Source organism: Bombus flavifrons, chromosome 9 (genome assembly GCF_040668555.2).
Source record: "Bombus flavifrons isolate JBK064 chromosome 9, iyBomFlav1_principal, whole genome shotgun sequence".
In the NCBI taxonomy this organism is placed as follows: domain Eukaryota; kingdom Metazoa; phylum Arthropoda; class Insecta; order Hymenoptera; family Apidae; genus Bombus; species Bombus flavifrons.
Window position 1 is genome coordinate 872,471 of NC_138450.1, and position 15,293 is coordinate 887,763.

The window sequence follows — 15,293 nt, forward strand, 5'->3', positions numbered from 1 at the left end:
TGCTTGGAATAGAGTTGTCGAAGCTAAGCTGCCTGGCTTAAAGACGCTTGTACTTTGTTAAAGCGATTACAGAACTGTATTAATCCTTGGAAACTAGACCCTTCAGCGGCCTCCAAGACGAGTCAAAATAACCGAAAATATGCATATGTATATGTTTTTCTGCATCTAAATCACGAAAAAAAGACGCGAAAAAGAAAAGCCAATTTTAGTTATTTTTTGTAACAATAACGTTAAAACGTTCGTCAACCAATGTACGTGGTAGAGTTAAATAACGAAGAGGAAACTGTCAGGCATGGTTTTCTTTTATTCAGAAAGTGCAGACGCTTATACTCCTGTAGAAAATATCGAGCACGATAATCGTAAAGCAGGAAATGGGTTAGAGAGCGCATTTTACGACGCTCAAATTTCGCAGCTCGTAAAGCTTTCGATTTAAATTCCAAGGGGACAGAGGCAAGGGCAGAGGCTTCGTGGAAACGCGATGTGGAGCGATGTACGCAACATCGATAGAGACTTGTTATATTGATGTTTTCGCGGCCATATGACCACGTAGTTAGTGTTAAATTTAACCAGTTCACCAAGTACAGTGAGCGTTAAACCGATGTGACATATTCGTGCATCGAATGACCATGGTTCGATGTAAATATAGGGACAGCCTAGTGTTGTTCGTCAGAAATTGCTCGTTAATGATGTAAGCCGCTGTCGAAATTTAACGTTGACCCCACTCGATTAACCTGCGGTCCTTTGTTTCGGAATAATTACAAATTTCTATGACTTATTTAGAAATAGGGTTAAGAAAAACATAAATTAGACGTCAATTTATTGTAAAGATTTACTTCTTGTAATACAAAATAAATAAAGTAAAACCAATAATATTCTAACAAATAGTACGTATTTATCCGAGGCAGGCTATCGAACGAATATTTAACCGATTTATAAATATAAGAACCAATCGTCCAACAATTTTGGGATATAAGATGCGATTCGGTGAATTTGAATACAAATTAGTACGATTTTTTATTTTGTACAGACTTTTACTTCGATTTAACTATTTATATCAAGTTTTTAATTAAACACTGAAAAGACTCTATCCTTATATTCTATCAATTAATAGTTTGGGATGCTCCTTAACTATCGTGAAACGACGATTATATCGAATGTTAAGTGGAAGACTAATTAATAGAAATGCCAATTACTACGATTGATAGCAAGAAATAATAACGAAGAAATCAAAGCAAAAACGGAACGCTTAGATGTTAGAAAGGATGATACGTTGCACGCTCGATTAAATTAATTTTGCGAAACACGCGCGTCGCGTTGAACTCCGGTCTCGATTCTTCCGCGAATCGTCGCGCAAGTTCGGGCTTGGTCGCATTAGAAATTCTGGAAATGCAATTCAAGCAACAACAAGAACACCTCTTGGGCGGGTAGACGCGTTTCGCGCTACATATGGAAAGTATGCAGAACTTGTCGTCGTTGCTCGCGCGTTCCCACCTCGCAAACTGTTCCACGCGCGAAATTGCCGATGAATGCGCATTCACCGGACCCAGCGAAGGATGCAACTTCGCCCAACACGTGTCGATATGCTTCCTGCGCGCTAAATCGTGACAAAATGTTTCTAACGAGGGCGCTGGTATTTAGGGACGCGTCGCGCTCGAGAAAATTTGTTATGCAGAATTCGTATTAAAGAGAAGAAATTTGTGTCGGCGATTCGCCAGAGTGGCATTTCATTCTTAATAGTTTATTTCCAAATTTTTTAAACGATTTGACGGATTACAATACGGATTACGTAAGAACCAGTTACTATAGTATCAAACTATACATTTTGTCGTAGAATCTATCTTCCTTTTACGAAAAGAATGTTATTCATTTAAAGGCAAATACTAAAATTTTTACCTGTGCAATTTGGGAAAAGCTTAAGAATAATCCGATGAAACTGATCTGAGAATATTAAAGCGTAGAACTTTGAATTCTGCATACCTATGTAAAATCGTAAAATGATTTGACAATTTTAATATGACAATTAAGGTATCAAGTAAATTTAATACGGTTTAAAAATTGCTATTTCTTGCAAATGCATTAGAATTTTACAGTTTGTATACTGTTCAGGATTTAGAGTTGTCCTCAGTTTACGGTACGGACAAACATCTGCTATTTTTTGAGAAGTTGGAATTTCCCCCATTACGCATTATAAAGTTTACAACTCGGATCACGTCGAGAAGAGTTAATTAGTATCTTAACACTAGGTTTACGGGTGTTTCTTATATACCTATCTCTACGAACTCCCGTCAAATTGACGAAAACGAAAATACGCATTTTCTTTAAAAAATCGATTTATTCAAATTAAGTCTGAATTGAACAATATTAGGCTTCGCGTTTAAATAAATTATTAATAAGTAAAAAGTTTTTTTTTAAATTATCACGGAAATGATAACAATAATATTAACGGTATAGGGTAATCATATTTATTGAGCACATTTTTTACAAATATACTGAATTTTGTTTGTGCATTTTCCGCATACGATCTTTTTGCAATATATACAACAATTATTGCTTCTATTTTCTTTTTGCAGTAACCCACTTGCCCACAACTTCTTCGCACTCCTGACGTTGAAGGTGACAGAAATGAAGCATCTGATCTTTGGTAAATGTTCTTCTTGTTTTCTCCAGCTAATTCCTCGGCTAAACAGAATATGAACTCCTTTCTGGATATTTTCGATCCGGTGTACTCTTTACATAATATCCACGCGTTTATCGCTGCCAAATCTAAAATATTGAAAAAAGCTTAAAGGTTTAAAGCTTTCACACTATATTTGCGTGTCATCTGGTCAACGACACACCACAACAACGATCCACGCCAAACTTTGTTTTATTATAAAAAGTAATGATTTCTGGAACACGTTTACAATTGTCTTCTACTTGTACACCTGTATGTTTGGTGTTTAGAGGGAAGACTTTTACGTTAGGTTTACTTTTATACACAGTAAGCGTGCAGTTTTCTGATTTACATAAATGTGAGGAAAACAAAGTCATTTTGTCCTTTTTCTCCTTCGCTGGTTTTGACAGTTCTCTTTTGTTCGATCGAATGGTCCCAACCAGGGTTGTTTTTTCTGCAAATAATTTTTTAGATAGCCGGATGCTTGTAAAGAAATTATCTGTCGTTATATTTCTGCCTCGTTTAAATATGGTTCGGCTAATTTTAATGTTACAAACTCGCCCAACGATTTTGAGCATCGAGTTTCATCTTTCCCCATATAAGAGAAACCATTCAAAATATATTTTGTTTGGACGTCAACTGCTAACCAAAACTTAATGCCAAATTTATGAGGCATCGGGCTTTCGTTGAAAATAATTATTCATCCATTGAGATATTTTCATAAGGCTTATAACAAGCCTGGCTATTACTTATAAATCTGTTCCATATTTCGGATATCAGCGCAAATTTATCTGTTTGTAATCTTTCGGAAGCTTTCAATGATCTCGCTTCATATGCGCCCCGGGCATATAGAATTTCTAGAAAACTACGTAACTCAGCAACTGTGATTGTCACGTCCTTTTTCAAAACTCGATGTGCCTCGGTTTCAGTGCAATCTTTTATGTGCTCCATTATGTGTCTGTCAATTATCAATTCGAAAACGCTAGTTACACAACCAGACATAAAATAATTGTGTGTATAAATTCTTTGGATGAAATGATTAATTTACGATGCAAAATGGTATTTCATTTCCAAGTTTGAAATCCGTTAAATTGACAGGTCCCGTAAATCTAGTGTTAAGCGCTCGACGGATCCGCTCAACAGCAAACGACGTGTCAACTTCGACCAGATGAGAACTCGACAACAGACCAAGGACGATGTCGTTAACTAGACGTTATGCTCCGCATCCTAGGCCAGGTACGCACAAAACGCACCACATGCGAGACGCCAACGACAGTTCGACAGTCACAGGACTGAACAGACACAGACTCCCATTTCGCAGGAAACGTTGACGACAACACACCCTCTACACTGACATTTAGAACATAAACACCAGGCTCTTCGAGAGAAAAAGACTCATCACGCGCTCGTCCATATTTAAACTCTATTACTTACTTTCCATACTCTTACGTTTATACTTGTTGAGATATGTGTAATTTTCTGTGCTGGACTGGGTCAAATGCGTAGTAGAGATACTTGTATGTGAGTGTCGGTGTGTGGAGGTATGTGTGTGCGCGGCGCCCCTCCCCCCCAAAAAAAACAGATGACTGTAAACTAGTCAGTCGGTAAAGAGTCGGTTAAGAGTCGGGTATGGAAGAAAGTGCTTTTTTTTTTTTTTTATTAACGTGGAGGAAATCCGCACGGACACCAGGTCGCTTCTGGGGAAAAGCGGCGTGGTAGTGCCGGACTCCAACCGACTAAAACCTCCACGATGACCGTCCCGGCTGTGATCGAGAGGGGTCCGGGAACCGGTGTAAGCGATACACCGGGCCCCAAACAATGGAAGAAAGTGCTGAGACGCGTGCAAGTATGTATCGATGAATATATAAGGAATCGTCCATGAAATAAATATATTACTATTTTAATATGAATCGTTAGTGTAAATTTAGTGTTCCTATAACATTATTTCGTCTTCAAAGATCCACAATTTTCAACAATACTAAACACTCCAAATAAAATCTATAAATACAAAAATCCTTTAATTTCTCTCCACCTTGAACGTTAATATCGTTCAAGGTTTGCGACCTCAACCAAACAGTTACAACATGACTGATCGTCACCTAGTTGAGAGGTCGTAACATATACTTTTAGTCGCAGAACTTTCTATAGTTAGTTACAGTCGTCGAGAAAATCTGTAAAGTTATCTTTTGCCAGAGATACGTATTCTGCTCTTTTTAATCTCTCGTCCAATTTAGATATATTTTATAACCAGGTACATAATGCATTCAACTTATATGTATATATTTAACGTCTATTAGTTGATAAGATTTCTTAAACGTCTATTATCGAATTGCTCTATTATATACTGACATTTCTATTGAATAAATATATTGCTCGATATCGTATTATGTTTGCGATTAAAATGTTCAGTTGACTTACCACTACGATTTTGCTGATTTCATGATTTAAATACAATTCCAGGTTACTTACCTGAAACAGAAATTTTTATTAATCAATATACAAGAGGAATTTTTTTGCCCTCAGTAATATAGTATAAGTATTACAGTATTAATATAATATATTTCATAGTATATTACATTCTTACATCGTCATAAGTGAAGCATTACACCACGACATAATATTTCCTCTTACATCTTTCACCGCTTTAATTAACACCCCTCGTACACTTCTCTAATTCCCAGTAGCCTTAAACCGATTCCCCCGTAAAAGACAAGCGACGATAAAATTTTAACGACGCCATTATACCCAGGATACCATCCATGCACCTTAATTTTCGAAATAACTGTCAGGACCGAAAAAAAAAAAAGAAGAAAGAAAAAGAAAAAACGAAAGATAAAAAAGAGAAGGGAAAAAGAAAAAAACAGGAAAAACGAAGGAAAAAGAAAACAAGAAGATACGAGGGGAAAGTGGAAACTCGCGGGCAATCCTCGCGAATGTGTTCGGGCATAGTTGGTGTACATACATAGTTGGATCGTATCACGTCCAATTTCCAGGGAGTAAAATTACTCGAAGCCAGGCCACGAAGCGTAAAGCAGTAATTGCCATTTACTCGTACCGGCCAGTGGTCACCGAATATTCCATTAATGATTTAGGGCGGCACTTTCGTCGGTACAGACCCCACTCGTCCGACAAAATTTCCGGAACGATAATTCATCGAGCATTTAACGATCTTTCAATAAAGAGCGAGTCAGCGGCACGGCAAACGAAACGTTTAATTTACGTTAATGACGTACCGCGGGGAATTAATTAGAAATTGATACCGGCGCACCACTTGTCAACTTGAAATCTATGCGACGTGTCCCATCCAATCCCTACCTCCTCACCCCCTTCCAATGAATTTATTAAAATTTCGATACCTGCCGCTCCATCTAATTTATTATTTTTTGGTGTGTCCGTATTTTTGCTGCGTCCGTATTTTTGCTGCGTCAATCAGTTTCATAATGGGACAAAATGATAACGCTAATGAACGTCACATACGTTCCTCGTGTAGGGGAAAAGTCATGCATGATATGAATTAGTTGGCAAAATAATTGCCCTATTATGGATATTTCTAATGGGAGACATTGAACGAGCGAACGGTTATTCGTTTCTTTTACATATAAACCTTTTGAAATATGTCGAACATAGCACAATAGTACCGCGAAGCATTTACCAAGTTTTTTTTTATTCGTACAGTATAATATTCTCATAGACTGAAAAAATGCTGAAACGGTAACAATTTAAAGCGTATTAGTATTACGTATACCTCAGAAATGAATGCTGACTATTCATCGCCGTATGTTTCCGCTTGAATTGGAGCACATTAATGAACAATGCAATTCACATGCAATCTTCCCAACGATTGAAACTGTCACATTCTGCGATAAATTTTATAACTTTCCATCCTTATAATGGGAATATTCATTATCCTCTTTCCATTATGAATAATAACATCTTTTATCCAAATTGATCAGAATCTTGTCGCATTGGACTATAAATTATCAAGATACAAGAGTATTCATTTTCATTAGGTGTAGGATATACTGACAAATTTCTCTCCACATTCGTTTAAAAGAATATTATTATATTTTTGAAAATACTGTTTCCATCAAGCGAAAAAGGATGAAAATCACGCGAAGCATCAATTATACTATCTAATTTATTCCTAGTACGCGTAATACAAACGATTGGTGGAACATAAAACTTAACTTAAATCTTTTGCAATTTGCAACGATAGAATAATTGCTTGAAAACAGTTGATATTACTAATCTTTCACATTCCAAAAGTAGTTAGAAGCTACTATATGGACAAGTGAGACAACCTGTAATTTCTCTCTGATAAAAGCTCAGTTTTCAACCATTTTTCGTTTTATGTTCATAGGCAATTCGATAATTCGCACCTACGTAAAAGCAGCCTTCTACGTCCGAAGGAGATTTATACTCGTCGTTTCTCTGCTGTATGACCGACGAACACATCGTACCTCGAGTCGACTTTTATCGATGTTTGATCATTGATAACTCTGGCGCTGGAAATTTCCATTCAAACACGCCGGGACTAACGTTTTGATAATCAGTATCGTAATATAACGTAATATGAGCCAGCGGCGCGATACTCCAGCACGCACGACACGCCGTGACGTGTCATTCGCATTCCTACCAAGTCGTTTGGTACAGTCGACTTTCAAGAGTTAAAAGGTCCATAAGGCTTAATATTGAGTTATTAGGAGCAATATTAATACTGAGTTATTTGCCAAATATACAGAAATGCAATAAACCAGCGATCGAATATATCAACAGTAATCTTCGCCTCGCGAGTATATTCCCTTTTTGTTCTACTCTTTTTTTACTCTCTTTTTACTCTTTTACTCTGTACATAGTCGTTAAAAAGTAGTCAGGAAATTAAAATCGAACGGGACTACGGCCGCGCGCTTACGCGTCTCCCGCGTATTCCGGAACGGGGTTCGATGCGAATGAAACTGTATTCCTGATAATGGAGAATTTGCGACGCAACAACAGCGAATTTTAATTAGTTCGAAAATAACGAAGCGTCATGCATGAGAAATAATGAGCATTGGCTGGCTAATTATAGAAGAGGGAATATCTTACGCGATAGCGCAGAGATTTTTAAAGGGGATTACGTTCTTATTTCGAAAGTAGCCTACCGTATATCTTACAATTTGATTTTTTACTTTTCGTTACATAGCTAGTGGAACCTAGAACAACATGTGTATTAAACATCGCAGCGAAATTGTTCTTTTTGTGTTGACACCAACTACGAACATTTCACCCTCTCGTAATCGAAATTTGTACGAATGAATTACTTGGTGTTCGCATCGCGATGCAACTCATAGTTGGCGCATACCGGAAAAGACCGCCTCCTCGAGGAAAGCAGCGTCGCTAGAGCTGAAAGTGTAATACCGCGAGTTAAGACGCGGGCAGATAATTGCCATGAAACTTCTCTCTCTCTTTCCCCCCTCCCTCCCCCTCTGTCTCGCTCTTTAGAAGAAAGTCTGGCACGTACACAGGTGAGCTCAGTTGCACCGGGAACAAGGGTGCTACGGTGCACCGGTTATTCGATTATCTTGCCACGTTGTCAACCGTGTCGTAACTGTTCTTCTCACCATGTTCACCGGTGACGCGTACATCACTTTTCATAATAACGTTTCAACCTTATCGAATTATCGTTACTTTCATCGTCGATTGCTTCAAAAAGTAAACGAACAAAAAAACACGAGGAAGATATCATTAAGCTATTTAAGATTGAATGATTTTCACATAGCGTACTTGAGAATCAAAGAAGTTAGATAATGATACTAATTAATGTTATATTATATATAACGTAAAAGCGAATCAGATATGTCTTAGTAACGAAATTTTGTCTATTAAACTAAAGGATCGAAGCAGCGAAGTTCTTCAGAGACAACGAGCGCCAACATCTAAGAACGAGATAACTCAGCGGAAGATCGAGAAAGCGAAAGAAAGAAGGTAAGGGTGAAGAATAAAAATGGACACGTGAACGGGAGAGACGGGTTTACAAAGGCATTAAGAATATCCCCGCTATGCAAGAGCATCTGCGTTCTTAAAAGCATATTTGGCTCGGTATTTCTGCGAAGGTTCTTCGTATACGTGTATATCAGCACCGGAACTGCTCGAATTTCTTTTTCGCGGCGCAACATCGTTAGAGTTCCCGGGAGAGCCCTCGAAGGAACCGGAGGCGCAGCTCCAGCGATGCTGTTATAACGTCTAGCCTCGGTTCTTTATTCGCCGGTAATGGTATTCCCGTTCGTCGTTGTCGTTGTCGTTGTCGTCGTCGTCGTAGCGACGAGCCGCGAAATCGCGAAGCGGAGAACCGCAATCGAGCGAAAAATTCCGTCACGACAATGTTATCAAGAAATATTTTTACATCTCGACCAGGACACGCTTCCACCAGAGATCTCACGTGGGATCACGATTCTCCACATTTTCCGTGCCTTATTATTCATATCGCTTCCTGCGAAACGAATCGCTGAATAAAGATAACGTTTCGTGTCACCTTTGTTTATCTTCCTTTTTACAAGATTTTAGTTAACGATGAGTTTCTGAAACGATTTTGTGAACGATTTTCTGAAAGACACGCGTAAGTACAGGTGTATCGACCCTCTATAATGCAATGTAACTTTCTCAACAGATAACTTATTTTACTTCTTCGTCATTTTGTCGTGCAGATTTGCCCTTGCGGAAAGAGTTAATAAGGTAACCTCCGTTAACGATATAGAATGTAAATAAATTTTATCTTCCAAATATTTAACCTAATTCCTTTCTTTTTGCGACGCAGAGAAGCTAAGAAGAAAATGTAAAGAGAACGAACGGAGGAGAATCGTTCAAATATTTACACCACTTCCCCTTTTTTTTGACATTGAGGAACTAAAGAGAGAAGAAAAAGATACGACTTTTAAAAGAAAAGACGAAGTAAGATCGTTGCCCCACGCATACATGCCAATTATTCATATTTAATATTTCTATGAACGTTGAATATTTAACTCGAACGGAACGTTATTATCTACTTCGTTCAATATTTAAGGTACTCGAATGAGAAGAGCGTTAGAAAAGTGTGGTAATAAAAATCCTTTTCCCCCATTCGATTATATCCTAAAATACAATCTATATGTAGATTCGACGAAGAGCGTGCAGATGATGATTAAACGATTCGTGGAAAAGCCAAGATCTTAAATATGAAAATAGTACAGTTGCGGTGAGTCGTGCCAAAAATGTCGTTCGTTCAATCGATACAGGTCGCAATACTCAGAATTTCAATCAGCGAAATCAAAAGGACGGGCTGTCGAGCGAGTATTTTCGCCTGTCTATTTCAACGTTCGAAAATGGCGCTTGCGAAATTCTTTCGTGCGTTCGATCTATCTAAAAGACATCATTTTTATTTGAACTTCAGGCTGCCCAACATTGTATCTTATTGTTAAGGTCTTTTATCTTTCGATATTAACGTTAAAACGCCTTTTCCAGCTTTTACATTCGAAACAAAATACAATTTCCGAAGTCCCCTTTCGAGATACGTTCCCATTTTCCATCGAATAATACAAAATTCCATTTGCTTGCTGTCCCACCATCGCAGGAGCGAAAGAAAAATTGATAGGTTCCCATCGTGAACCCCAGAAAAAAGCCGTGCTTTATCTCACGGTTCAATATAGACATCTTTGATAAGAACGAATGCACGACCGTTATCTTATCGTCTCGTACAGAGAGCAGTTGGTGCGCCATATGCCGCTCCATCCGAAAATGTATCACGCAGGTTGCCTCTAGGCGAAGTTATTGAATGACCGCGCAAAATCGTTGGTACGTCAACGCCGATAATTCCTATACATTTTTTCCTCGTTCCCTCTAGACTCCATTCTTCCCTCGTTCGACCGGCCAAACAGATCATCGTTCTCGTGGATTTTATCCACGAAGGCTATTCGCCCAGCTAAATGTGCTCGGAATTTTACGAGGACACAACGCGCGAATCGCCCTGTTCAATTCCTGACGTATTGTAATGGGCCAAAGGGGAGGAACCATAAAATCGACCACCTCCTTCAATTGGTTGTAACCGTAGGTTTAATGGATAATCGATAAAAGATAAGAAATTGGAAGGTGACGAGTGAATTTCGACAAACTTATCGCGTTGTATCGCTGGATAGTTGTCGCTTTTAGTTGTTTACTTTTTGAATCACCGATATAATAATATCGTTTCCTGTACTTTACTCTTCTCGACTTATTTCTCTCCTAATCCTTAGAAATTTTATTTTTATTCCACGATAGACATATTACAATCTGTTCAAGGAAAATTGCACTTGGATCTGTCTTTATTCCGTCGAAAACATAACTAGTTAAATCTCTTATGGCTACAAGGATACTGTATTCGTCGATTAGATTATTTTCCCTATTTTTCTCCTACGATAGTTATCGCGTTCATTGTCGAACAATCTTGTCTTTCTTTATCTTACCTTGTGATAAGATAGTTGAATCTTGCAAAGCAACGATCAAACGAATATCTGCCAATTACTCTGAATCAAGGTCGAATCTAATGATCCTACGATACTTTTTCCCTTTTAATGGATCTGTTCCTAATCTTTATGCAACTCCTTACAATCGTATTTACGATAAGATAGATGATAAGATTCCATAAAAGTTAATAAAAATGAAATTATCGTTTATTAATAGAGGAATAGCGCTGTTTCAGGATTACGAAAATATATTCTCGATCCGGTACTCAATCACGGTTCGTAGAGAAGCGATTCAACGCTATCTTAAGTCCGTAGGAAAAAGCTAGATCGACAAACTGTAGTAGCGAAACTGGAATTTCATACAACACAGCCTAAATACCCGTTATCTCGGATGACAAACTCATTTTTCATTACTCGTCCCCGCTGCGTATGATAGATCGAGGTTTGTTCAGCTAAGACAAATTTAAATTTAATCACCTATCAGGGCACCGAGAATCCAGCAGGACCAGTGGGATCACATGCGCTTGAATGATTACGCATTCAGGGGTGTACCGGCGTATAGAGAGATTGCTAGTGGTACCAGAGTAACTGCCGATCGTTAGTTTCCAATTAGGTGCTACACATTGGCATGTACATGCGGTTAATTTACTTTCTTTAGAAGTTTTCGTAAGGCAAGCACACGAAAAGGAAAGATACTCGTCTTTTTTAAACGAATCATTCTTGAAAATAATAACCTCCACTCGTTTTGTCTCTTTGTATTATACGTACATTATTACAAATCATAATTATGTTAATCATCTCAGCACTCCATTATTTTATCAACAGCACAATATCCCTTTCGTTTCTCTCTTTATTCGAGTCGATAATATGCTACAAGCACCGTTATTTCTTCGAGCAATACTCTTAATAAAGGTGCGTAGTAACAAGAGGATCCTCTCGAATTCGCGTTCGTCGGATTTAAGATGGATTCGAAGTAAGCTCTTCAATTCCTGCCTATCCAACATTGCCACGAGAGAATCGTAGAAGGAAGTCGTTAATACAGCTTTGCGTGTGCGCGTTTGAGGACACGGTGGAAACGCGAGGATTACGCGGAAAACCGGAGAGAACATAGGGTTGAACTTCGTGATCGGTCGCAATAAAATGTCTCTGACCACGATTGCCATCTAAATGGATGCAAAAACACACGGCGAAATATACGGTGCGCCCTCGTACCAGTGGTAACGACAGGAGAGCACAATGAGAGTACGGAAAATAAACTTTAGTCACGAGGAATCGACGATTTCGAGCTGACAAAGGAAAGACAGACCGATAAGGAATTAATCATAAAACCGTGAGCGAATGATCGGCCGTTATCGTTGCACCGTCATCGCGTCCTACGTGCGCTTAATCGCCATGGCTCTCTGATTCGAAGGAGAATGTCGTTGCAACGTAGCAATGAAATTATACAGTGCTACAAAATAAGGATCTCAGATTTGTAGAGGTTGAACGCTGAAACGGATGAAAAATACTTCATTAACTTAGAAACTGAAGTTAGAAAATAATTACGTTGTTGTATATTGTTGTGTAATTATCACGTGTAAAATCGAGCGAATAAACGAATTATGATTTTAAAGTCCAATACATAATGTAAATATTTACGTAAATTATTTTTTAGTGTGATCACGAAAGCCTCGACGCGACGCGACGCCTTAAATCAGTTTATCGTCGAATAACGTCATAAACTAGAATTCCTGGATAGCTTTATGTCACATCTATTTAGATCATAGCAATGTGTCACTCTTATCGCGTACGAACGATATGTAATACCTATCATAAAATCTCTTGCTGGATGATCTCAAGAGAGAAACCCGAAGTAAAAAGTGTTTTAAGTGTATAATTTGACAAAATCTAATTTAATTTCCAGCAACTTCCGCTTCAAATTATTCGCGAGTTTAATCATAAAATCACTGAAATTGGGATTGATGGAATTTTGGAATAACTTTCTTTCTATGCTGTCGCGAACCTAAAATTACACCGATATTTCCTAAAAACCTGTACCAATAACTTATTTACTTGATCCCCTTCAAACGATCGCCAATAACGATTACAATGCAAAGCTTATTTCGTCCATACAGCGAGTTCGCCGTAATTTCCGACCACGCGTAAGCCTGGTTATCCCACGTGGCGTTTAAAATTTCTGTCACAGGGTCGAGCGTGGAGCGTGGTCGCAATTTTGCGCTCGTTAGCATTCGATTCGCATAGATACGACTGTCTCGAAGCCGGTACTTTCGGACGGCGCGTGCATGCCGGCTGGTGGTTGTTGGTTGGTTCTGGGGCAGAGAGAACCAGGTACCTCCCAGTGGAAGTTGAACCGAAAGCACTGGGGGAATTGCCCCCTAATTTCACAACCTCCACCGGCTTTCGCTTATACCACAAAGCTCTTCTAACGACTACGCCTCACGCCACATGATTACTATGGGACTTTTGGGGCTGCACGAGATGTCGACAGTCTCTTATCGATCTCCTTCAATCCGTGGACAATCTTCTGCTGGTTGCTTAAATTGCGTAAACGCGTCAGAGATTGTCAGTTGCTAATTTATTTCTATATACTTAATTATCGATTATCGAAAGTGCTTAAACTCAATTCGCACGATGACCGAGTGAAAGTAAGTTGAATTAAACGATTATAAATAGCAACGATAAAAATGTACGAGTATCGGAAGTATCCGACAATTTCCAGTAGAAGAATCTCATAAATTCTAAAGGGCAGAGGAAAAGATTATGCACGATTTCACGACTAACTCGACGCATCCACCGCTTATTATTTCATTGTCAGATACGGAGCGAAAGTACAAAACCACCCTTATTTCAATCCGTTTAACGGTAGTAGCGAGGTTGGATAGATTTCAAAATCTCATGGTACGCGCGGCATTTCACTCCGTGCATATTCGTGTAATTGCGAAAGTTATCGCTGTAGCGCAGAACGGGTGGAGCCGAAAACGCGGGTGACCACCCGAGGAAGCACGCTATGCGTTATTACCGGCCAAATATTTCCGTCGCGACGCCGAGCCGTTCTGCCACGTCGGACCTGTTTACGTAATTGACCGTACGAGAATCGCACCGTGACTGCGATCTGCCAATTTCGAGTGACGGATGACCGCGTGAACGACGACTAAACTTAGACCACGTTCGATGGATAGCGATGGGATCAAGTTCAATACGCAATCGCGAATCCAAGTCGATGCCGGTATAAAAGTTTGCAATTACCAGATTCGACCATTATCTCCGAAGAGATGATATTTCATTTCCTATAAAGGAATAGATATAATATTCCAATATAGATAACTATCGCTAACGTAATAAAAAATGTCTAACACGGAGGTTACTGGTATTCATACATACAAGTATTAATATCGGATTTCCTTTTGTCCGCCACTGTACGTTTATAAAGTAACTTATCCATCTCTCGTTCATCGAGCTACTTCTATTAAAAATATTCGAACCTGTTACATCTAATCTTACAATTAAAATCGCCTTTTTCTCAAAGTACTTATTCGCGAGACATACGAAACTTTACAATTAGATTCAAACTTGCTTGCAATACACTTGATCCCAACGCTAGCGATAGATAGCGACAGGCATGGACGTATGAACACGTTGATAGCTTATGCTGATTCGGTTGGTGCATGGTATACGAGCATTTTTCTGTTGATGGTCATTGTATGCATAGATCACGAGATGTTTCGTGTTTAGCGAATCGAACGTCGATATTGGGTTATTAGGCTATTATATGAGTGGCTATTCGTTTGTTTCTTTACAATCAGCGAGGATAATTTAATATACAATATGTCTGTTTTGACTGAATACTCGAATATCTCGCGAAGAATGAAAGATATCAAAAAATTATTCTCGAGAAATATTATATAATAGCATAGTAACACGAAAGTAAAATAAAATTTAAAATATACGTATAGGTACACGAGTATGTCTACTTCTCATAGCGTTATAGACGCTATATGGCTTAACGCTGTATGGCGTTATATATCTCTTTTGATACTTTTCTTCGAGGTTCTTCTTTTCAAAGACGACGTATTTTAGTACTCGTGTATCTTTGGTGTTTGTAGTAGTATAGTACTTATGATAGTAAGTGAAAGATTTCTTAAGGTAGATTTCACAAGATAAGACTTCTTAAGTCTATTTTTGATATA

The 15,293-nt window shown here is 38.5% G+C and overlaps 1 protein-coding gene and 1 long non-coding RNA gene across 14 annotated transcripts in view; both read right to left on the minus strand.

Annotated features, from left to right (window-relative positions):
- The window catches only part of LOC138183380 (CUGBP Elav-like family member 2), a 351,437-nt gene that overhangs the window by 247,391 nt on the left and 88,753 nt on the right, over positions 1-15,293 (minus strand). The gene's annotated exons all lie outside the window — the stretch shown is intronic.
- Positions 2,802-6,653, minus strand: LOC138183401 (uncharacterized). The gene is made up of 4 exons (XR_011174055.1): positions 5,238-6,653; positions 4,618-5,122; positions 3,094-4,095; positions 2,802-3,045 (listed from the first exon to the last, which is right to left on the minus strand). It is a non-coding gene; the product is annotated as an uncharacterized LOC138183401 (long non-coding RNA).